This window comes from Sus scrofa, chromosome 6, assembly GCF_000003025.6.
Source record: "Sus scrofa isolate TJ Tabasco breed Duroc chromosome 6, Sscrofa11.1, whole genome shotgun sequence".
Lineage (NCBI taxonomy): Eukaryota > Metazoa > Chordata > Mammalia > Artiodactyla > Suidae > Sus > Sus scrofa.
Window position 1 is genome coordinate 146,579,456 of NC_010448.4, and position 23,607 is coordinate 146,603,062.

The window sequence follows — 23,607 nt, forward strand, 5'->3', positions numbered from 1 at the left end:
TAATCTCTTGGCCCTCACAGACACACCCAGAAATAACATTTTCCCAGCTATCTGATAAACTCCATTAGCCCAGTAGAGTTGACACATAAAATTAACCATCAGAATAGCCTTGACTAAATTAAATACATGAATTGGATGGGGTCCGGGTGAAGTTTGAATATCAAATACAATAACTTTTTACACCGAGTCCCTGAATTCACTCTCTTTTACTGCAGATGGAGAAGCAACGTGTAGTGGGAGAAGCCTGGATCTGGCCATCAGCACTGCCACCAAAAACCGAAGGGCAAGTCAACCAAACCAGGCTTGTTCTTCCTCACCCTTACAGACGAGAGTAATTTTACAAGAGTATTAGATTAAGAATGATAGTGGTGAGCAAATAAAAGATCTAAGATGAGATGAACAGCCAAAATTGGTACTTATTGTTATTATTACTATTGTTATTGCACTTGTTTCTCCCATCTCCAAGGCCATTTATTTGTACAGACCTAAAGAGTCTTTGGCACCAGCTTCTCTCTCTCACAGACATGTTGTGTCCCATCTGACAGGGCACTCACCTGCTCTGTGGGCTATGCATCCTTTATGTCAAACAGACCTATCTCCTGGGACCCTCTCTACTTCTCAGGAACATGACAGAAAATTCCTTTCAAATGAATTCAGATTTCTAGAAAATTACCATACATATACAAACACTGCAAAACACAATAGCGCCTAGTCTTCTCAGAATTGGGTGATTACTACAGGATCAGAAACAAATATGAAATATACAAAATGTGTGTGAATGCTCATGGGAGGGTACTGTTTTTAAAACTACTTTGAAAATCAATGTCATGTGAGTCATAAACAGTCTGGGTCTTCTTTTGTGCAACTCTTAAATGATTATCCATTTGAAAAAGGTACATTGTACTTATTTATTTACTTATTTATTTTGTCTTTTGTCCTTTTAGGGCTGCACCTGTGACATATTATGGAAGTTCCCAGGATAGGGGTCTAAATAGAGCTGTAGCTGCCAGCCTATGCCAGAGCCACAGTAACTCTCAGCATCTGAGCCAGGTCCGCGAGCTCACGGCGGATCCTTAATCCACTGAGTGAGGCCAGGGATCAAACTGACAACCTCATGGTTCCTAGTCCGATTCGTTTCCACTGCACCACAACGGGAACTCCAAGGTATATTGTATGTAAACCTACACAACACAAAGTACAGCAGTGTGAGCCCTGCAGGAACTTAATAGTGCTACAATGCTGCCCTCTTGTGTTGAAAAATAAAACATATGAAACTGAGTTATTTCTGCTTATCTGGGAGTGATTGAACAGTTATAAACAAATATTTCAAGAATCTTTAAAAGAGCATTGCACAATTGGAAGTGAGATTCTGTAAATAAAAGGCATCTGTAATACAAATCAACAAGAAGCTCTACTGTCCTTTCTAGTTTATACAGCTTTCTCCACCCCTGAGATGAACAGACTGTGGCCTTTCATCAACCACAAATTGGCAAGAACTAGACTGAAATCGGCTCCCAACACCATCACACATGCATGTGCACTTTGTTCCCTAGTGGTTGTTGGGTTTACTTAACAGGCTAAAGAATGTGTGAGCCCGGAGGGATTAGGCAACATTGTGGCGTGGATTCCATACCCTCTGCAGATCATCTTTTACTCCACAAAATCAGATGACTAGAATTTCAAAAGTCCTCGTGCCTGTGTATCCTGTTCATAGGCTTCGAAGGCAATTCTATGGATGGCAATGACTGAGCAGAAAGACTAAAGCAAGAATAAAACACTGCTTGAATGAGGGAAGACAAGTGTGGTCGTTTCCTAGGGGCTGCCGTAACAAAGTACCACGAACTGTGTGACTTAAGACAGAAATATATTCTCTCACAGTTCTGGAGGCTAGAAGTCTGAAATTGAGATGTCAGCACAGCCAGGGTCCCTCTGAGGTTCTGGGTAGAAGGCTTTCTTGCCTCTCCCTTCCCTCTGATGGTGGCCACAGGTCCTTGATATTCCTTGCGTAGCAGGTGCCTCACTCCAATATCTGCCTCTGTCATCAGATAGACCTTCCTCCTATGTTTGTGCCCTCACAGAGCACTTTCTTCTTCTTATGGGGAGACAGTTATATTAGGTTAAGGTCCCACCCTACTCTGCTATGACCTCATCTTGATCACATCTGCAAAGACCTGATTTTCAAGTAAGATAGCAGGCACGGATACTGGGAGTCAGGACTTCATATATCTTTTGGGAGGCACCATGCAAGCCACAACAGGAAGCTAAATTGTCTCTTAATGCTCTTATATGGAGGGATTCATCAATTAATTGTTACCTAAACATTTCTGGCAATTAGTTTATTAGTGATTGGAGAGCATGAATACAAGTGAGGATAAGAGGGAAAAAAAAAAAAAAAACATGAAAAAAGCTATCAGGGTTTCCGCTGTGGTACAATGGGATCAGTGGCCTCTCTGCAGCACCAGGACTCAGGTTCAATCCCCGGCCAGGCACAGTGGGTTAAAGGATCCAGCATAGCCACAGCTGCAACGTAGGTCTCAAGTGCAGTTCGGATCTGATCCCTGGCCAGGGACCCCATAGGCTGCAGGGTTGCCTCCCTCCCCCCAAAAAAAAACCTGTCAAAAGGGATCATTTTAGCTCAGGCTGTCATAACAAAATATTATAGGCTGTGTGGCTTAAATAACAAAGAATTGTTTTCTCACAGTTGTAGAGGCTGGACGTTTGTGAGCAGAATGCCAGCATGGTCACGTCCCAGTCAGCACCCTCTTTCTGGCTTGAATAAGGCCTCTTCTCAGTGTGTCCTCACATGGCCTTCCCTTGCTGAGGGTATGTGGAGAGAGAAACAGCGCTCTCCCTCATTCTAGAAAGCCACTAGAACCCTACCCCCAGGACCCGGTCTAATTACTTCCCAAAGGCCCCTTCTCCAAACACCACCTTAGTGGGGGTTTAGAGTTTCGACATGGGCCTTTGAATATACACAATTCAGTCCATAGCAAGGAGAAAGTAATCCAGAAAGAGAATAAGCCTGTTCAGTTTGGGATTTGTTTTTTTGCAGTGCTTATTTGCTTTTGTTATTCACAACACCACATCTTGAGAACAGGCTGAATTATGTTGCAAGCATTTGGAATTCCCTCTCAGAGCTCATCCCGGCCCCTTTCTCACTCGGGGAGGACAAGTGAGGTAAGTTATGACAGAAGGCTTCTGGGCTCCAAGTAGGTACCGAGGATAAAATTGAAGACAATGAGCACAGAAGTATCATGGGGACCTTGTGCCCCTAAATTTTCTGCTACAGAGGCAAACTGTGTAAAACTGTACAGTAGAATGAACTACTTAGAGCCTGCTGACAGGGGAGCACTCTTCTCCTCAGGGACACAATGACCAGTCCAGAGGTGACCGCTAAGTGAAACTGCTGAGCAGACAAGGCTACGTGCTTTCTGCTACGGTACGTAGCAGCCATGTCCTCCGCTACAACAGGGTTCATGTGTGCTGCCCCCCTTTTCTCTATAAAGAATCTTTTTGATTATTTTCCCTCCTAGGAGGCATATATCAGAAGAGTCTGAGCCTTTTTCCTAAAACCAATAACAGTTAACCTTTGAATGAATGCCATAGACCAGGTCATGGCTGGAGAAGTTACAACTAACTCACTTAACATTCACACAGACCTTATGGTTTCCAGATGGGACACAAGGAATATGTAAGGAACTTATCCAAGGTATCACCATTGGTAAATGACAAAGCTCAAATATGAACCCTGAAAATGGGATTCCAGAGCCCACTGGCTTAACTTCACTAATTCTAATTTTTTCACATGAGAGTTACTGTGATCCTATTTGTTAATTAGGTCTTTTCCACTAGTAAATTTCAAATACATAAGCCCTGTCATCAATATTTTCTCAATGAGGAAAGAGGTCCAGGGGGTTGAAAAATTTTGCCTGAGGCCATAAAATATAGGGGACAGAGGCATGATTCAATCCCATATCTTTCGGCTACCCAAAGCCATGTTCCTCTTTCTATACTGAATAGTCTACCAAGGACCAGCTACATTACATGTGATGTCCATTGAAAAATTAAATTTGGGCCTCATGGTTTAAAAAAAAAAAAAAAAAGACTGTGAATTTCAAGGCAGCCAATGAGCATGAAATGAAGAGTTTGGACCTTCTGAATTTAGAACCAATCACATGCCCACAAAACCAACCCTGTACGCACATTCATGCCCAATAGTGGTAAGGGTGTTACAAGATATAAGCAAGAAAAATACATCAAAGTTCTTTGCTATAGCACCTTTGGCTACATTTTCTATGCTCTGTTTTGTGGCCACAGCTCAAAACTATCTGAAGAAACTTGTTATGCGTATCTAAGGAAAGAACTAAAAATATACAAAAGACAAAGAAGGAACACAGCACCAAAGGCTGGTCTCAAAGGCTCAGAACCACAGATCACGTGAATAACAGAACTTAAACAGTAAAGATTAGAGTTCAGTCTCCTTTGTTTAGAGACAACAGGAGACCGTAAAGTGAGTTGGTGACTTTTTATGAGATAGTTCAACTCTAGAGTCTCAAGTTTTTACTTTATTATTTTTTCTTTTTTTAAAATAGTTATTTCCCCAATACAATTTTTTTTCTACTGTATAGCGTGGTGACCCAGTTACACATACAGGTACACATTCTATTTTCGCACGTTTTCATGCTCCATCATAAGTGACTAGACATAGTTCAAGTTTTTACTTTAGAATGACGTAAAATTAGATTATTTCTAAATGGCTCCCAGTACTAGAATTCATGAAATAGTATAAATATTTAAAGTATATAACTCTAGGAAGCCATGTTAGTTCTAAAATATTTTGAAAATGAAACTTTTAGATTGATTTTCTCCAGGAAAGCAGACTCCCAGACAGATTCACATGCAAGTTCATTAGGGAGTGCCGATAAAATCATACCTGTGGGGAAGTGACAAAAGCAAGATTTTCAGAGACTGTTTTACAGTCACAATAAAAGTCTCAACCAGCACCACAGGGGACTCTGAGATAGGATGGTCCTTGAGAGGTGTCCTGATCTGGGCACACACAGATGCATCAAGAGTCACTGGATGCAGGCTAATCCTTGGGCATGGCAGTCCTCTTCAGACAAGGGCAAGTCAGAGAGGACAATGATGCCCAGCAGCTAGGAAAATGAGTCCTTCAGTCCTGGAAGGTGGTCAGGAGGGGTTAGGGGTAACAATCCAAGGCATACACTAGAAAGACAATACAATTTTATTTGATACTCATTCCAAAGATCAATGACCACAGTCACCTTTTCTCCAGAACTTCTGATTCTAGCGATAGGGTAGACTAAGAGATTTACTGACCTGTTACAAAGCAGCTGGATTTCTGATAGGACCCAATTTGTGATATACTGCTGGGCTCACAAACCCCACTGAAGAACATGGGGCAGTCACTCAATATGCAGTGTGGTTTGAGGAGAGGCAGAGCTGCCTTAAAGGCAAAGGGCCACAATAGGACCACCAAAGAACACAAAGTGGGAGGAACTAAGCCTTTGATTCCTTCAACAAGCCAGGCCCTTAAGGGTCTCAAAATAGTCCATATGCCACAATTGCAGCCCTAAAATGACAAAAAAAAAAAAAGGCATCCTAGACAAATACATGATGTACTAAAAACAAAAACAAAAAAATAAGACAAAATAGAGTCAAAGACTATCATCATTAGCACTAAAGTAAGCCACTATATAGTTATGGAAAATTTGGTACATTGGGAATATATAAAATTAAACTAAGATATTTGGAGCACAAATAACTGACAAAATGTTAAGTAGTTAAACATATGTGAAAATGTCTGAAAATCACTAAAAGGGAAGAAAATATAGAAAATAGACAAAACACACAAACATGTCACAGAAAAGCAAATGGTAATAAACAACTCTATGTCCACAAAACTGATAAAGAACATAAACAGGCCAATTCTTTCAAAAACTTAATCTCCCAAAACTCACACAAGAAGAAATAAATTATCTGAATAGGCCTATATCTACTAAAGCAATTAAAGTAATAATCCATAACCTTCTAAAACAGAAAGCACTGGTTCTAGACGAGTTCACTGGGGAATTCTACCGAACATGTAGGAAGAAAGTATACCAATTTCTCTACAATCTCTGTTAGAGGAGAGAAGCAGAGGGAATACGTCCAGATTTATTCTGTGAGGTCAGCATCATCACCCTAATACTGAAAAACAGACAAATGTATATCAAGAAAAAAAAACTATAGACCAATATCGCTCATGAAAATCAATTAACATAATCCATCACATCAACAGACTAAAAAAATCAGATAATAATATCAATAGATATAGAAAAGCATTTGACAAACACAACACCGATTCTTAATAAAAACACCCCCCCCAAAAAAAGATACAGCACTTGTTACCAAAGAACCTGATTCAAGGGATCTCAAATGGTCTCCAGCAAACCCTGAGAGAAGGCTGAAATAAAATCTATTCCCAAAGATAAAAAATAAATAAATAAATAAAAATAAAAATAAAAAAATAAAATAAAAACACCCAATTTAAACCAGGAATAGAGAGGACTTTCTCAACTTGATAAACTACCAACAAAAACCTACAGCTAACATCATATTTAATCATAAGAAACTTGAAACTTTCTAAGAAGCAGGTATAAGGTAAGGATGTCCCCCTCCTATCACTTCTTTTCAACATTTAACCAGAAGTCCTTGCTACTGCAATGAGGCCAAAAAAAAAAGGAAATAAAAGGTATATAAATCAGGAAGGAAGACGTAAAACTGTTTTTGTTCACAAATGGCTTGATCATCATTCCAAAAGAATCAACAAGAACAAAAACCTTCTGGAACTTGTAAGTAAATATGGCAAGGTTGCAGGATACAAGGTTAATATAAAGTTAACTACTTTCCTATATAGTGACATTGAACAACTATAATTTGAAATCAAAAGCACAATACCACTTACCGCAGCAGCCCCCCAAATGAAATATGTAGGTCTAAATCTAATAAAATATGTACACTATCTATATGAGGAAAACTACAAAATTCTGCTGAATAAAATCAAAAGGACTAAATAAATGGAAAGGTATCCAATGTTCATGGATAGGAGACCTCATTATAGTCAAGATGTCAGTTCTTGTCAATGTGATCTACAGATTCAATAAAATCCAAATTCAAATCCCAATAAGTTACTTTTCAGGTATCAACAGACTAATTCTAAAATTTATATGGAGATTAGCCATACGATATTGAAAAAGAACTAAGTTGGAAGGACTGACACTACCTGACCTTAGGACATATTATAAAGCTACAGTAATCAAGACAGTGTGGTACTGGTGAAAGAATAGACAAATCAATGGAATAGAAGACAGAGCAAAGAAATGGACCCCCAAAAACACAGCCAAGTGATCTTTGACAGAGTAACAAGGGTAATACATAGAGCAAAAATAGTCTCTCTTTAATAAATATCACTAGAACAAATGAATATCCAAATGCAGAAAAAAACAAAGTGAATCTAGGCATAGACTATACCTTGACAAAAATTAACTCAAAATGGATAAAAGATCTAGGTGTAATATGCAAAACTATAAAACTCCTAAAAGACAACATAGAAGAAAACCCAGATGGCCTTGGATATGTGATTGCATTTTTATATAACACTAAAAGCACAATTAATGAAAGAAGTAATTGATAAGCTGAACATCATTAAAATTAAAATTTTCTGCTCTGTAGAAAACAATGTCAAGAGAATTAGAAGACAAGTCATAGACTGGGAGAAAAGATTTGCAACAGACATCAGATAAATAACTGTTATCCGAGATATATAAAAAACTCTTAATACTCAAAAAAAAAAAAAAAAACTTAAAAATGGGCCAAAGTGATAAGGTAATGAGTTCTGGGGATGCAATGTACAACATGATGACTATAGTTACATATTTTTTTTTTCAAAATCTACTAAAAGAGTAAACCTTGAAAGTTCTCATCACAAGGAGAAAAACTGTTAACTATGTGAAGTAATGGATAGTAGTGACTAAACTTATTGTGGTGATCATTTCATAATATATACATACATCAAATCATTATGATGTACACCTTAAACATACACTGTTGTATGTCAATTATATCTTGATAAAGTGGGAAAAATTGGAAAAAAGAATGTAATGTACAGCACAGGGAATATAATCGATATTTTATAATAACTTAGTATGAAGTATAATATAAATACACTGAATTATTATATTTTACACCCAAAACTAATACTGTAAGTCACCTATAAACCAGTGAATAAATAAATGTCCGTGTACTAAAAAAACTTTAAAACTTTCAAATGAAGAAAAATTTAAAAATAAAAATAGGCCGAAGACTTTTACTACACCTCACCAAAGATGTATAAATGGCAAATCAGCATATGAAAAGATCACGTCATTGGAAAAAATGCACATTAAAATGAGATACGATTACACACCTATTAGAAGGGCCAAAATTCAGAACACTGACAAAATCGAGTGCTGACAAAGATGTGGAGCAATAGGAACTCTCATGCATTACTGATACAAAATGGTACAGCCGCTTGGAAAGATGGTTTGGTACTTTCTTACAAAACAAAACATTCTTATCACACAATCCAGCAGTTATGTTCCTTGACACCTACCCAAAAGTATCTGCAAACTTACATCCACTGAAAACTTGCACAAGGATTTTATAGTAGATTTATTCATAATTGCCAAAACTTGGAGGTAACAAAGATTGCCTTCCACATATAAACAGATAAATACATGTGGGCATACAGAAAATGAAATATTATTCAACACTAAAAAGAGATGAGGTTTCAAGCCATGAAAAGACGTGAACAAACTTTAAATGCATATAACTAAGTGAAAGAAGTCAATCTGAAAGGCTACATATCTATTCCAACTAGATGACTTCTAGAAAATGTGTAACTAGGGAGATAATAGAGTGGTTTGGGGGTGGGGAATGAATAGGCAGAACCCAGAGAATTTTTAGGGCAAAAACCCTGTATTACAGTGATGGATGTATATCCATAGAATGTATAACACCAGAAGTGAACCCTAAAGGAAACTACAAGATGAAATTAAAGATTATCATACTAAGTAAAGTAAATCAAACAGAGTAAGATAAATACCACATGATATCACCTATATGTGGGATCTAATAAATAATGAAATAAAAGAACTTATTTACAAAACAGATTTCAAAATCAAACTTATGGTTACCAAAGGGGAAACATGGAGGGGAGACAAATTTAAGAGTTGGGAATTAACATATTTACACTAATATCTATAAAATAGATAACCAACAAGGACCTACTGTTTAACACGGGAGAATTTACCCAATGTTCTGTAATAACCTATATGGCAAAAGAATCTGGCAAGAACGGAGGTATATATATTTGTAACTGACTTACTTTGCTATACACCTGAAACTAACACAACATTGTAAGACAACTACACTTCATTAAAATTAAATAGGGCCAACTATTATATATTGAATGAATAAATAACAAGGTCCTATTGTATAGCACAAGAAAATATATTCAGTATCCTATAATAAACCATAATCAAAAAGAATACATATATATTAAAAACATAATTGAATCACTCTGCAATAGAGCAGAAATTAACACAATATTATAAATCAACTAGACCTTGATTTTTTTTTTTTTAAAAAAAGGAAACTATGGGCTTTGGGAGATTATGGATGTCAATCAATGTAGGTTCATCCTTGGTTAAAAAAAAAAAAGTACCATCCTGAGGAGTGATGTTCAAAACAGGGGAGGCTATGCATGCGAGGAACAGGGAAGTAGAGGACATATGGGGAATAATCTCTGTAGTTCCTTCTCAGTCCTGTTGTAAACCTAAAACTGCTCTAAAACATGAAGTCTTCAAAAGTGACAAACATTTGAAAATGTGCTCAACCTCATTAGTAACCGTATAACACAAATTAAAGCCACAATGATATACCACTACATACCAACTAGACTGGCAAAAATCAAGGTGTCTAAAAATATCAAGGATCAGATCGTGATTAGATAAATAGGAACTTTTATACACTGCTGATAGGAAGGCACATTTTTCCACCACTCTGAAAAATAATGCCGTGTTTCCTCGTAAAGATCAAGGTGTACAACCTCTATACCAGTATTGTCACCAGTGTATATCACTTAGAGGAAATCTTGGGCAAATATACTAGGGAGACACATATATGTAACATTCACAACAACAGAAACAAAGGTAACAAGGTTACTTCAAGCCCCACATCACTTCATCTCACTCGGTATTCATGTATTTCCCAAACGTTTACTGAAAGTCCTCTCTTACTGGAAAGGCACTGAAGAATCTCCCAAGAAGAAAACTCTCAGGAAAATCAAGCAACTACAACCTATACCTATATCACTTTGTACATGTGAAACAGCATCTAAACATGATGTAATGTTCTGTGTATATGTGTGCGACTGCAGGTGTGTGTGTGTTTTAAATAAAATGGCTTTGAGAACATGGGGAAAGGAGTGAATGATTGTGCTTAAATAGAGTTGATGAAAAGGCTTCAGAGAGGAAACAGGGTGATGCTATATCACTGTTACTTAAACCAACACCTTTTGTTTCCTGAATTAAAACTGGATCATTGAGCCAAGAAACTAAAAATACTGCTCCTTAAAATGTGCTGAGTTAAGATGTTCTCAAAGCTTTAATATGCCCCAGTGGTAAGAATGAAACTTTGGCAATTACAGCAGCTCTCTCAGAGCTGCAGCCCATCATTCAGAAAATAGTGCTTCAGGTTAAATGTCAGGAAGAATTTGCTGAGAGCATGGAAAGGCCTTGAATAAACTACTCAAGAAAAAGTGGAATCTTCTCAAGATTCCTCTTAAAATATCCCAGGGGCTAAGGAGTCTGAAACCTAAAGACATGTGAGTGACTTCTGTATGTCATGCCCACGCTTACGGTTCTATATTTACTGAATTACAATAGTGGTGGATTTCTTTTTCTTTTTTTTTTTTTAGGGCAATAACTTTCTTTTATTCAACTTAATTTAGCTAAAACGTATTTTTTCAGCTCTTACTATCTTCCAGGCATGCTGTAAGGTCTCAGAAATACATAAATGAGTAAGACACAATCCCTATCCTCAAGGAACTCAGAAATCAGGAGACTGTAATCAAATAGATGATTAATAGACACATCACTTGTAAAATCAGACTTATGTTTACAAAGTTCAAAAGGAAATCAGGAGGCCTTCCCCAAAGAAGGAAAATATGAGCTGAATTTGAGTGACAAAGGTTAAGGGTAAGATACTAGATAATTAAATGAGAGAAAGAACTATAAATCCCTACTCTTAAGGCAACAGGCTAGAGTACCAGAATGACCTTTGTGGTTTGAATCCCAATGCTCACTGTTATTAGAACAAGCTTGAACAACTTACCTAAATGCCGTGTGTGTGTGTGTGTGTGTGTGTGTGTGTGTGTGTGTGTGTGGTAGCATGCACACATGTGCTGCGTGGCTCATTATGTTATATTGTAATAATGGGTTCTGCCTTTGTTATTATCTTTTTTTTTTCAGGCAATAGGGAGAAGAGACATTTCTGTGGGTTGAGAACAGAACATCCCTAAAAGGGGACTTGACGTGCTTGACTTCAGAGGGTATTTTGTAAACTGTCCATGTGCTGGAGCACATTTCTTTTCCCAATCTTCAAAATAAAAGACCATTATATCTTAATACCCAAAGGGTGATGGGCTGCGTCAAACAGCCTGGTAGCAGACTGATCAGATTGAGACTGATGAGACTTTGGAGAAAGGGGAAGGATTTAGGGAAATGACAACACGAATTACTTCAATATATCCTCTCCTGTAGGCTGAATGCAATAGATAATATCATTTTTCCAGCAGGGCCAAGCACTAGCTCTCTGTGTTCCTGCTCACAGTGCTCAAGGTACTCACCATTGTGCAGTATTTTCAACAAAAACATCAACAGATATGAGTTTGGTTACTTCACTTTAAAAAGAATAAAAAGCACTTTTTGATTCTTTGAAAAAAAAATCTAAATCGAAATAAACTGCATGAGAAATATGCATCAAAGAGACATTCCAATAAAACATAAAGAAACTGGAAACAGGAAATGAAAACACTTGCCTGATGATAAAGGATAAGGTTTGTATACAAATAAACTTAAAACTACATTCTGGCCATTCTAGATCTTGTTATAGTTTCAACTGAAATGAAAGGTTTGAACATATTAAGCATCTTATTTCTATTTTTTAAATTTTCTTTTAACATCCCATTTGAAAAAAATAAAAATAATAATTTAGGTATTCTAGATAATCGCTTTATAGATGTGGAAAATCACACCTATATATGATAGCAATCTATTTGCTTAAATTAAATATTTGTTTTTTTCTTTCTGAGACAATGATAATTTGTCATAGGTGATCCCCTTAGAGTGTGAATATGATATATAAAGTAATCATTTATTTCTAAATCTAAATATTTTTTAAGAGTTTTAATAACAATTCAGTTGCTACTGCCTCAGTAGAACCAAATTTCTCCATGTTATAATTGATAAAAAATATTATCTGAGAACTGCAATAACTCAAAAAAAGGTTATCTAATTTTGCAATACTGTCTATTAAAAGCAACTTCTCTATAATTTGTAATTATGCTGAAATAAAGGCAAGAAAAGTAAAGAGAATGGAATAAAAATAATTAATGAATTACATATATTACTTAAGTATTCATTTAAATATCACTGACATTCAGACCATTCACCATGCAAAATAATCATTAAGTTTAATCACCATTGATATTTTGCTAACTTGCAGTCTTGTAAAAGCATATGTACAGTTTTTAAAATTGTATTGTTAGGAAGGTAGGAGGGCTATTCTTAATGTTGCTGTAAAAATTAACCAAAACCGAGTGGCTAAAACAACACAAATGTGTTACTGAACAATCCTGAAGGTCAGAAATCCAAAATTGGTGAGCAGGGCTGCCTGCTCTCCAAAGGTGCTAGGGGAGAATCTATTTCCTTGCTTTTTTCCATCTTTTAGATGCTATCATTCCTCTCCCATGGTACCAAACCACTCCAACTTTTGCTTATTGTCACATCTCCTTCTCTGACTCACCTGCCTCCTTCTTAGTAAGGATCCTTGTGATGACATGACTAGATAATCCAGGATTGTCACTTCATTTCAAGGTCTTTAACTTAATCACACTCACAAAATCCCTTTATGGTATAAGGTAATGTATCCACAGGATCCTTGGATTGCAGAGGCTGTTACTCTGCCTACACAGAGGTTAAACATTGTTTTAGCTTGCTCTGTTAAATTATATCTGTAAATGTATGTTATGTGGACCTCCAAATGATACTCTTATTCTAAGCCCTGTAAATGTTGGGGGTGGGCCTGATGCTCCCCCCAAAACAATAGCCTAGAAAATAGGAGGCTACTAAGTGGGTAAATTAGAATTTGAGCTGTGAGCGTCAAAAGGGAAGACAGACTTCTTGCACCTCTTTTGGCCTAGATTTCAAGTACTCTAGATTATTATTGAAGGGGGGCTTTGGAATTCTTAGGGTGAAAAATGTCCCAAGTCCTGTGGAGGTGGCCTGAGAGCTAGTTGCTGAGATCCACTGTCAACAGGGTGCTATGCCCTGATGATGACTAAGCAAAAGAGAGTGCATTATCTTTTACTGAACACCTTCTATGAATCAGGTGCTTTGATAATTGCTTTACTTTCATCGTCTCACTTAATTTTCATGACAGCTTTATTACAGATGCAGAACTTTAATATCAACATGATTAAGTGACAAGCTGGATTCAGTCTAATTCGACTATAAAATTGATGCTTTTAGCCACTGTAATACATTTCTATATTTTATGAATCATTGCTTCTAATTATATAGTACTCTGGAAATTCATTTTCCTTTTATTATGGACAAGCCATTAGGGAAGTTAGTTTAAATGTTCCAGCTGTGCCATAGTAATTAAGGAGTTTATTTGTTTTGAGTGGTAAATGGGGAACCACTCCTTGAGGTCAGAAGAATGTGTCAAACAAAGGTAATCAGTAAAAGACTCTTTCAGACAGTGATGCTCAAACTTTAGCAGACCTCAGAATCACCTGGAAGGTTTATTAAAACACAGATCGTGGGCCCTACACCCAGAGTTTCTGATTTCATAGGTTTGGAGTAGAGCCAGTAATTTTAACAAATTCTCCAGTGATGCTAATATTCTAGCTTCCAGACCACACTTTGAGAACACCATCCTAAGGAAGGGAGTTCTCTTGAGGAAGGAGAATTTCAGTGGACAAGAGTTAAACCCATAAGTTTCTGCCATGTTTTTCCCTAGGGAGATTCACCCTCTGTTGCCAGACCTTGGAGTATCAGGATTTGGCTCCACACAGTTGGGATTCAAACCAAGCTTAGAATTATAAGTGGAATTTTGATAGCCAAGAAGGAAAAACTGAAAAGGAGATTCTGCAGCAAGTGAGAGGAAGAATCTCAGGCTGGAACAAGGAATTTATGTATGGGGGGGAGGGGAATGGAGTATAAGGTGAAAGACAACTTTAGTGCAGACCTTGGAGTATCTTATGGGATCAGACTGGAGCTAGTCTCTACTGAAACCACATTCTCGTCTGACAGTTTCCCCGGCCCTGATGTTTTCCTCATTTTCTTCTGAGAGCAAATTCCCAATAAATCACTTAAACAAAGACCCCTATTTCAGGTTTTGTTCTGAGGACCCCAATCTAAGTGTTCTCAGAAGTGTTTCTAAGAAGCAGACTCTAAAGATGGTAATTGTGGAATTGGATTTTTTTTCCAGCTGGATGTCAATAAGAACCCCATCACTGGTGACAGGTCAAGTGTGGATAGTCCTTGGAATGCTAAAGCATCTTTCTGGCTTCCGCCAATGGTCATCTGTGATAGGATACAAATGGAAGGGGATGCAATAGCTGGAACAACATCCTGAGTATTTTAAGATATGAAGAAATAATAACTGTTAGAACTATGGAATTGGTTGGCTGTTGCTAGGTACCATTGGTTGAAGAGAGATTGTGACAGGCTTAGATTTATTGATCACCAATTTAAAGCAAAGTAAGAGAGTATGAGGGATTCCTTGACAGCATTATAAAGAGAACTTCTGCTCCTACAGCTGGATGGTAATCATAGTAGAACAGGGACAGGACATAATTACTAGCAGAACTTCAGAAGAGGCTGAATCTCAGTCTAGGCAAATTTCTGTTTGGACCCTGGCAGGGAAGTAGGGGGAGCCTGACATTTGGAAGGGGATAGCTGTGTAGACACAGTTAATAATATCAAATCCTGAGGTCATCCTGAATCCTACAGGCCTGAAGAAATAGCCAATTCCTCCTTATTTGAAGACAGAAGTAGATACACACACACACACACACACACACACACACACACACACACACACACACACTTGAAGTTATACAAAAGCTCAAATGAGGCAAATGCCTTAGAAGATATTTCTTACCTTTCTCACAATTTGTACAGATCTAGAAGTTCTAGGACAAGCCAAATTTGATCCTAATAAAAAGAGCCATTCCAAGGAAAAAGATGCATTGGCCTATACAAGCTGCTTAAAAGAAATGCTGTTTCAAGAATAGGGGGGAAATAGCAAGTGACCTAGACAGATAACATAGTTTTATAAAAATTCAACAGATAGTTAACATGCTTGAGTTCATGAGAAAGAGCAAGCACACTGACCCAAGACGGACTGTTAAATTTGTTCCTCCAGATAGAAACAGAAGTATCACAAAGACCATGGCCTGGAGCCTTGTAGTAAAAGTACAAAGAATAAAAGTGAGGGGCACTTAAGGTCCCTCTAATCTATGCAAGTTCATAAACAGAGACTGTAGTTTACTTAGATGCTTTTTCCCCACACATAAAGGAAAGCCAAACATATACCAATAGTGCAGGTAGTCAGAACTGGAAATCTACCACAATTTTCTGCAATTTTACAGATGGGGGAAATGGGTATTACTTAAATAACAGGGCTGTCCTCCTTTCTGGAGGCTCCAGAGGAAAATCTGTTTCCTTGCTATTTTTAGCTTCTAGAGGCCACCTGCATTCCTTGGTCCATGGCCCCTTCCTCCATCACTAAAGCCAGCAACAGCAGCTCAAGTCATTCTCATACAACCATTTCTCTGGTTCTCTGCAGCTAGGAAAGGTTCTCCACGTTTAAAGATATATATGATTAGGTTGAGTCAACCTAGATAATCCAAAACAATCTTTCCATCTCAAGGTCCCCAATATTAATCACCCCGATTATTTTTCCTAAAACAGCTGTGAATGACATCTTGGTATTTTGGTTGAATACAGGATTCTTGGGTTGCAGTCTTTTTTTTTCTTAGAAGTCTATAAATTATACTCTCGTATTTAGTTTCTCATGCTGAAGATTATATTTTAAGTTTTTTGAATGTTGAATCTTACTTTACTTTTTTTGTAACTTATTTGGTCCTTCCTACTGAAAGCTTAAAGCCTTTTCTTATGTGGACCTGAAATTCGGGTACTTGACTGCAGTGTGCCTAGACCTTGAGTCTGCTGTCATCAGTCTTGCCTGGAATTGTAAATCCATTCAGTTTTCAGGCTCAAGTCTTTCATAACTGGGAAATATTTGTCTGATATTTATTTGATTATTGCCTATCTGCCATCTATTTCTTTTTCTTCTTCCAGAACACTTATTTCCCTTTTAGGGCGTACTGAACTAAATCCCCAGGACTTTTTCCTTTTCTTTAAAGATTTTTTTATGTCCTTGCATTTGCCCCTGACATTTGAGACAGTTCTAACACTTGATCTTTCAGAACATTAGTTTGTTATGTGTATTTCAGTTGTGTGTTTGTGTCTGTGTGTGCTATTTTTAATCTCAGAGATTTTTTACTGTTTCAGTTCATCTGTTGAATATTTTCAATGATTTTGAATTCAAAAGTATTTCTTCATGCTATACTTGAATGTCAAGTACTTTGCTTTTGCTGTAGGCCTTTGTTTGTCTCCTTCAATAACTCTATTGCACAGGAACCTCCTCTGTGTTTTCTCCTTGCTCTTCATTTCTCTGGTAACTTAATATCCTTAGTTGCACTGATATTTTTCCTGGTCTGCTCCTGGGAGCTTAAGGTAATAGGGTTAATTAAGCACTAGCAGTCTTGCAAGTATCCATTCTTATATTTCAGTGGCATGGAGGTTGGTATTTTATTGGTATCATGTCAAGGCATGGGAGGAAACCTCTCTAACATTCTTGCTTTGGCCTCTTCATGCTCTCCCAACCTAACAGGTAGAAAGGAGCCAGGCCACAGGGTTTGGTTACTTCTCAGTGTTTAGGAAACCAGAAGTAGAATATTAGATATATTCCTATACATGTCAATTTGAGTGCGATCATAAGTTTCTGAGGACTAGCCTGTCCCAGGATGCAAGCCTTTTCACCATCATCCTGGGACTCTTCTCTGCTGACCTCCAGACTCTCCTCTTCCCATTGAGGGGAAACTCCTATACTATCTCTGGCAATACTGTGACAGAATCTGAGGCTTCTTTCTTAGCCCCCAGGATCTGTCTGCTGGAAGAAGAGGAACAGCTCAAAGAGGATGAGAAGTGAAATGCATTTAAGCCACTCTCTTCCCAGTATTGTCAAGAATGCTCTCCTTCTTTTATCTGTGACATCATATTTTTAAAAGGTCTGAAGCAAAAAAAAAAAAAAAAGCAAAGTGTTAAAACATTTATTAAATCTACATAGCAGGTATATCAATAGATAGTGAGTGTTTATGAATTGTTTTCTGTACTTTTAGCCTATTTGAAGTATTTTAGGAATAAAATGATCTTTTAAAGTATTAATGATTGATCCAATGTCTCCCTCACCTCTGAAGCCCAGACCCACATACACCTCTAAGTACCTGTGACCATCACAGACCAATGGCACCTTCACACTTGACTTGTTGAAAATGAGTCTTTTGGTTTATACCCCCAAAAAATCATCCCCCAGGTGTTTCCAGTTTCAACAAACAGCACCACTATCAACCAGCTGTTCAAGTAAAAAAGGATAGGATTGGTTACTGATGCTTTCACAAACGTCTACAGGAATTTCCTAGCAAACTCTATCTGTCTGCTTCTAAACAGCAATTAAATCCTTTCACTTCTCTTCATCTCCTCTGGCATCACCCTATTTCAAATCCCTTTTATGCAAAGAGTCTCTACTTCCTCTTTGCCACTCCAATATTGTACCTAAAACGCTATTTTCTTTAAGTCAGATCCTGTCATATTTTGTTTAAAATACTGTCATTACCTTACATAAGCCATTGCTTTTTATTGCTCTTAGAGTAAAACAAAATTCCTCACAATAGCCTATAAGTGACTGGGTGAGTCAAGTGCTCCTTGTCTCTCAAATTTCCGCTTCCTTCCTTATTCCTCTTGCTTTCTGGGCTCCAGCCACCCTGGTCTCCTTTCCCCTATTCAAAGATATTAGGCTCTTTCTCACCCCAGGGCTTTCACATGTCTCTTCCCTACAAAGCCCCACCCCCTTTGAATAGATTAACTGCTTTTCATCCTTTAGGTACCAATCAAATATTATCTCTCTTGGAGGACGTGCACAGCTGCCTTATCTAAGTACTATTCTTTTGCTCACATTTACTCCCTCACACCACCCTGTTTATTCCCTTCGTCACATTATTTCAGTCTGTATAGTCTTCCATTAATTAGTGCAACCATTATTGTTATCAGTTGGTACCTCAATGAGCAGACGCATGTCTTTATCAATTCATTAGTCAATGTACTTAATATTGGATCAGGAAGTACATTAGATAATAAGAAGACATAATGAAGGGACAGTCAGCTCTCACCACACTGGCAGCCACACTCAGATATATGGACCTTGTACAAGAGTATCTTTCTTGACTGAGGAACAACCAACAGACCAGCGTGGACATTCTGTAAACCTCTTCCGTTTTTGCTGCACCAGTGGCATATGAAGTCCTCCACCAAATCGGAGCTACAGCTGCCAGCCTAGGCCACAGCCACAGCCATGCCAGATCCAAGCCGTGTCTGCAACCTACACCACAGCTCACGGCAAAACCAGATCCTTAACCCACTGAGTGAGGTCAGGGATCATCCTCCTGGTTACGAGTGGGGTTCATTATCACTGAGCCATGATGGGAACTCCCTGTAAACCTGTTGCATGCAAAGTACAGCTAGGACTTATTCTGAATATATTAAGATTATATAAGATTATATAATAATAAGATTAATAATATATTAAGCTTAAGAAATTCAGCTGTATACAACACATATAACTTATTTACACTCACTTTTTTTTTTTTGGTCTTTTCATCTTTTCTAAGGCCGCTCCTGCAGTATATGGAGATTCCCAGGCTAGGGGTATAATCAGAGCTGTAGCCACCCGCCTACGCCAGAGCCACAGCAACACAGGATCCGAGCCTCATTTGCAACCTACACCACAGCTCACGGCAACGCCAGATCCCCAACCCACTGAGCAAGGCCAGGGATCGAACCCGGAACCTCATGGTCCCTAGTCGGATTCATTAACCACTGCGCCATGACAGGAACTCCAATATAATTTATTTACACTTTTAAACGACAAAAAGAATACCATTTACTTCACATGAGGATCCAATATGGTGTGGTGGCTCTATGAAACTCTCACATGCTCAGGGCCCTAGGACTTTACAGCTCCATCAGACCTGTGGTGTTTCCTTGGCCACAAAAATGCAATAAATCTCACCGTTGCATATCCACTCAGGCAATAGAAAAGGGTAAAGTAGAAAGACAGTGATTCCTCTTGATTTCAAGGGCGTGATCTGGCTGGAATACAATGTAGCTGGGTTCTAGCTAAACTAGGAGAAAGCTACAAGAAAGCCTGAAAAGAACTGTTTATTTCCTGGAAGCCATGTGCTGCATTACAACGCTAAAGTTTTCTTATTGTTGGGGAGAAGGAAAGAATGAATATTGGGGATTCTCTTCTATATACTCCCATAGAATGTAAACTTCCTAAAAACAGAGACTCTCTTCATTACATCCCATCGTATCACAGCTCCTAGAGGAGTGCCTGGCACATCTGTCCTCCTCTGACCACTGTCTTCATCTTTATCCCGACCCAGTCATCATCATTGCTCACTTAAACTAAAGCCAAGTCTAAATTATCTTTCTGCCTCAATACCAATCTATCTTCCGCACAGCCATCAAAGCCAGCTATTTAAAATAAAAAACATTTTTCTTTCATTTCATTTCTTAAAGCCTTTCTTAAAGCCAACATCCTCAGGATAAGATCTAAAGTACCAGCAGAACTCACAAAGCCCTTGCAGCAGCATCTCACCACACTCACCCTGTTCTCCAATGAAATAAAATGGAATACAGTTCCTTCCACACTCCAGCCTCCTTCGTGCTTTTATGATTTTACACACGCGTTGTTCAATCCAGGAAGAATGGCCATCCACTCTTCTGTCTTCCTATGGCATCTTATACATACTACAGATGACATTATTTTACAATTTTTTTTTTTTTGTCTTTTTGCTATTTCTTTGGGCTGCACCCACGGCATATGGAGTTCCCAGGCTAGGGGTCAAATCTGAGCTGTAGCCACTGGCCTACGCCAGAGCCACAGCAACGTGGGATCCGAGCCGCGTCTGCAACCTACACCACAGCTCACGGCAACGCCGGATCGTTAACCCACTGAGCAAGGGCAGGGACCGAACCGGCAACCTCATGGTTCCTAGTCGAATTCGTTAACCACTGCGCCACGACGGGAACTCCTATTTTACAATTTTTTAATGGACATGGTTGCCTCTTCTATGAGACTGCAACTACTAAAGGGAAGGACAGAGACACTGCCTTGTTTGTCTTTCAGTTCTTAGTCCTGAATTAAGAACAACACATTTTGTTACTGTTGTCATCCGAAATGACCACATATTTGAAGGCATAAAGCACTGTTAGCTCATGGAGAATGAAGAAACCCATCTTATCTGGGCACGTAGCATCCCCTGCTGGATGCTGGGCAGCCCCTGCCTAGGAATGTATGGATGTCAGAATGGATGCCACATAGGATTAACAGATATGAAAGAAGTTTACTACTCATAGAGCAAACAGCAAAAGGATTCTCCAAGGAGAAGGGCTCAGGTTCTATCTAAAGTGAAACAACATTGAGAAGGAGGGAGAAGATAGCTTAAGGTTTTATTACCATTAAGGTAGGATAGGGTTCCCTGAGAAAGTAGGGCTTAGCATCATTTGAACTTCTTAAAGGCACTAAGAGAAGAAATATCCAGATTTTCTTATCTTTCTTAGACATGGGGCAATGGGGAAAAGGGTGAGGTGGGTACTTAAAAGCTGCCAACTGTCAATCATCCAAAATGGAGTCTTGCAACTTCCCACTGCGGCGCAGTGGGTTGTGAAACCAACTGCAGTGGCTTGGGTCGCTGCAGAGGCACAAATTCGATTCCCCACCTGGCACAGTGGGTGAAAGGATCCAGGGTTGCCGCAGCGGTGGCAGGGGTCACAGCTGCAACCTGGATTTAATCCCTGGCCCAGGAAATTCCATATCCAGTGGGTGTGGCCAAAAAAAATGGAGTCTTTCTCTATTATGAAACCTTTCATGCCTATGATTATACTTTGGTTGAAGTCATTTTTGTTTGTCTTTGCTCTACCTTGAGAAAAAAAATGCCCACCTTTCAAGGTTGTTGTGGGAGTCAAATTTAAATAAAGCAGGAGATGGAAAGGTCATTACATACCATAATGTATTATGATGAGACTATTATTTATATTGCAAAGTATTATACCAATTATCACAATCATTAAAAAATCCTATCCTAAGTATTTTCTATATGATGTATATCCTTACATAATTCTAGTATATTCTAATATAATTTTGACCTGACTGATAACAGAATGTATAAACAATGAGGGGTGGAGTGGATAATGAGTGATTTTAAATAACTTTTGTCCATTATCGCATGTACCTGACAGGGCACATCTGGGGTGGGAGATGGGGGGACTTGGTGAATTGCTGACTTGTAAATTGTAATGCTTGATGCATAAGTCACAAGTGCCATCTCTGTGGCCAAAAGATTTCAGTGGGTGGCAAAGCCTGGAGAGAGCTAAACAGATGTGTCATCAATCTCCCATCTTCACACCAGCTTTTGTTGAATCCATGGCATTTGTGCACAGCATCTGTGAATATTTTGATCTTTAAAAGAGGGCTTTAGGATCTGTAGTTGAGAGGCAGCCCAAAAATATAAAATATTTTTCTTGAGGACCTCATCAGACTGAAAACTGGTGACAGATTGTGGGAGCAAGAAAGCACATCCCATGTTTCTGAACCACCACCTTAGCGGACTGACCGCATTCCCCTTCCATGATCAAGAGAACAGGTGAAATTGCCTCTAGCCTTACAGACAGTAATAGGGCAATTGACACCACTCTCCCCAATGGGGGTGAAAGCTGGGACAGGGAACGCTGAGGACATCACACCTAAGTTAATAGATGTCCAAATAGAATCATCGTGTTCACAACTGAAACATTTAAAGAGGCAAAGCACAGCCCTCAGGCAGACGGAGGTGGGAGACAAGCAAACTGATATTTATAATCTTCTTTGAGGGAATAACAAGAGAGAAGCCAGAACTGTTTCTTCTGAAAAAAAAAAAAAAATACACCATTAGGAAAACCCTGAAAGAAGATTCTCTGCCCTACTTTATCTCTGTGCTCTTCCTATCCAACAGGCAATGCAGCAGTCGATAGTTCGATTGCATCATTAAGATGTGAGCCTTCTTAAAGCACCACTGTTATCCGACATCTGGGAATTCAGTCCCACACAGGTCAGCTGGCATGGCCCAGAGAAAACAAATGCCCCCGGACAAGAACGCAAGCTTGGTGGTCTGGAATAACACAAGCCTTTGGCTGAAAGGATGGTAGCGGGTCCACACCCCCTCATTCTCAGCAGATGACCTAACTTCCGACTTCACTGAGAAAATCTAGGCCAGAGTTCTCAAAATGGGATTCCCCAGGTCAGTTCCATAAGTATCACTTAGGAGCTCATTTGAACTACACATCCCCAGCCCCAGCCCAGACTCTCCACTCCAGGATGGGATCCAGCCATCTGTTTTCCAATAAGTCATGCAAGTGATTCGCAATCTCTCTAATATTTGACAACTGCCAATCTCCACCTTTGGAAATGAAATGCTCCTATTTCTTTCCCTGTCATTTCCAATATATTCATTCTTTTCTGCCTTGGATTTGCATGTCTCAAAAGAAGAAATTTCTAATCTTGTCTGAAGTTCATCTTTCCCTGTGCTCCTCCTACTATATTCCATAGCAATTACTGCCCATCTCTCTTATCTTCAATCTCTCCCCACCTGCCAGATCCTTCTGTTCAACATTGATAAAGATGTCTCTGCTTTATAACACTTTTCCATAATCGTATCTACCCTAAGCAGCTTTCAGACTCACTCCTTTCACTAACACAGATCTTGAAATAGTACTATTTTATTGCTACCTTTTCCTTCTTGACTCTAATTTTTGTTTTAAAAGCTGTATTGTGTCCTTGGTATCACTTTTAATGTAATACCTAATATACAAAAGAACATGTGTGCCTACCCAA

The 23,607-nt window shown here is 38.6% G+C and overlaps 1 protein-coding gene across 2 annotated transcripts in view; it reads right to left on the bottom strand.

Moving 5' to 3' along the window:
- PDE4B (phosphodiesterase 4B) overlaps nt 1-23,607 on the bottom strand; it is a 552,844-nt gene that overhangs the window by 412,194 nt on the left and 117,043 nt on the right.